The sequence below is a fragment of the Triticum dicoccoides genome, chromosome 4B (genome assembly GCF_002162155.2).
Source record: "Triticum dicoccoides isolate Atlit2015 ecotype Zavitan chromosome 4B, WEW_v2.0, whole genome shotgun sequence".
Classification (NCBI taxonomy): Eukaryota; Viridiplantae; Streptophyta; class Magnoliopsida; order Poales; family Poaceae; genus Triticum; species Triticum dicoccoides.
Window position 1 is genome coordinate 508,929,741 of NC_041387.1, and position 3,111 is coordinate 508,932,851.

Below are 3,111 nucleotides of genomic sequence, written 5' to 3' on the forward strand. Positions count from 1 at the left end.
GCATATCAACCAACTCTAATGTCTCCTAGATACCCCAATGTCACTGCAAGTACCCATGAGTTAATTATACGATATGTATCAAACAATTTTAGATTCATAATGCTCAATCGACACAAAGAACTACTAGGAGACCCCAAAGTTTCTATCGGAGAAAAGATAATAAAAACGTGCATCAACCCCTACGCATAGATTACCTTAAAGTCACCTCGGGAATCCACAAGTTGAGTGCCATAACATATATCGAGTGAATCAAAATAATACCCCATTGTCACCATGGGTACTCATATGCAAGCCATATATCATGTGTTCTCAGATCTGAACATTCAATCCGACAAGACAAAACTTCAAAGGGTAAAGATTCAATTCATCACAACAAGTGTAGAGAGGGGAGAAACATCATATGATCCATCTATGTTAACAAATCTCATGATACATCAAGATCGTGACATCTCAAGATCGCGCGCGCGAGAGAGATTAAACACATAGCTACTGGTACAAACCCTCAGCCCCGAGGGTGGACTACTCCCTCCTCATCGTGGTGGCTGCCGGGATGATGAAGATGGCCACCAGTGATGATCTCCCCCTCCAACAGGGTGCCGGAACAGGCTCCCGATTGGTTTTCGGTGGCTAGAGAGGCGTGCGGTAGTGGAAATTTTGATCTAGGTTCTCCGTGAGGGTTTTTGGAATATTTGGGAATTTATAAGGCGAAGAGGGGGTGTGGGAGGCCACCGAGGTGGGCACAACCCACCATGGCATGCGCCCTGGTGGGTTATGCCCCCCTCGGGGCACCCCAGGTGCTGCTCTGGCCCATTGGCAGTCTTCTGGTTCATAAAAAATCCACAAAAAGTTTCCTGGTGTTTGGAGAACTTTCGTTTCTGCACAAAAAACAACACCACAGTAGTTCTGCTGAAAACAGCATCAGTCTGGGTTAGTTCCATGCAAATCATACCAAAACCATATAAAATTATTGTAAACATGGCATGAATACTTCATAAATTTTAGATACGTTGGAGACGTATCATAAGACAAGAGATAGAAGAAACACTACAGATGTTGGATGTCAATCCAACGGCTGGAAGGCAGCATCGTTTGTCGACTAAGTCAACACAACCTTGGATAGGATTTTTCCTTGTGGGCCCCAAATGTTAGAATCCAAATCTATCACTGCCATGCAGCCTTTCTCATGAAGAATAAAGGTCTATTTCATGTGCTAGCTAAAAATAAGTTTGTGGGTGCTGGCGGGCACTAAGCACTTGGGTTTTGTAATGCACAATGAGCTCAAGCAACCGGCGAGAGTGATGCTATTTCCCTTGGTTGGGATTTATTAAAATATTTATCTCTTTAATAAAGGAAATGGCAAGCCATTTGCCTTGTTTCAAAGAAAATATGACAGTCACAACCGAGTTGAAAAGGGCAACAACATCTAACTCAAGCTTACAAACGGTACAAAAGCCCAAGGATTAATTGTTCATCTGGTTTAGACAAAACCTAGACTGAACATGCATGGCAATAACATCTAAGCCAACTACAAATTCTGGCAGTCACAAACAAATTGGTCAGTCTGATCCATAAAATCAACATCCTGTGCCAAAAAGTTTACTGCCATATGACGATAAGTTGTTGTAAATAGAAGCCGAGCACGTTCATAAGCCCATTTGTCGACCTGAAACTTCTTTTTTTTTATGTTCAACATATCCATCCGTGAGAAATTTCTTGTTGAAAAACTTAAGCCTCATGGACAATAGTAACATCACATTCAATAGGAAAAATGTGACGAAGTTTCTATTTATCTAATTGGATGCATAACCTTTAATCATTATTGTCCTCAAACTAATGTCATGAGAACTGAGAAAATCCCGTTACTTATTACGCCACGGATTGGTTATATGTTTTTCTCCATGTGTTGCTGTCTACGTAGACATGAAGATTGAAAACAGCTAAGGTCTAAAAAAAGAGTATGTCGATAGAGCGATAACCAAATGGTAATTCTAGTACAATATATATGGGCTTTCAATGTGCATGAAGTAATCACCTCTATATACAAATTCTCCAGACATGGAAAGCATCACAGCAAGCCAATAATTTTGTTCGGATCAATACTAAACATTCTGATATATAAGATCTTGACAGAATCCAACACCATTGGTAGGCTATCGATGGACAAACTCTTCATTGAGCACATAACATAATATTAGTGTCCAAAGTGTACTCCAAGATGATATAAAAATTATGCGCACAAATGAAAAATGTAGCTTGTGATTATAAAAGTGTAGATGGTAACATACAGTACCTGAATAAGTCTGGAGCCAAACACCATGTCGTGATGTAGAAACGGATCACGAATTACATCGAAGGCCTCAAGTTTAGGCGCAGAGATGACAGTTATTTGTGAAGGTTTATAAAAATCATCAAGGAGCAACCTTTGAAGTGAAGGGGCATCTTCGATGATGAGCTACTGTGCTTCGAAACAAATTCCATTGCTTTTAAGGTGAGGCGGCTTTATTTGGAGACAATGGATACGGATTTCTAATCCAAAAACAAGCATCAAGCGCTCCAGGACAGGGTAACCGGATTGGATGATGTTGTGTAGTGAGGCCTCCGACAGATCAACCACCACAAGCGAAAGTCTTTTTAGTAGTGGGAGTGGAATCATTAGTACCAGATTGTCTGCTAGATGGCATCGGGCTATGGTGAGGGTGTGGAGAGAGGAGGAAAACCACGAGATGGAGAACGGTGGTGTGGGCACAAATAGATGGAGTTGGGGTGGCGGTATGTATTTTTTGTAGTAATGGTAGAACTCAAGCTGTTGTAGTTTTTCAAATCCAGTGGATGTCAGCCATGCGTCCATCATGCAGGGTATGGACAACAGGTAGCCTATCGGTATGCAGAGGCATTAAACGGGGCCCTGGTGGGAGGAGACGATGGTGCTGAGGAGATCAAATTCAGGAAGGACGAGTATCTAATGACAGTCGAGATTAAGAGGCGCAATGCGCCAGAGAGTGCGCCACCGAGATGCGAGGACTTGTGTGCAGCAGCCATCCTTGGTGGGGAGAAGGGAGATGATCTCCCCAAGGATGCTGTTCGGGAGATTGCTGATGTGGTCCACCATAG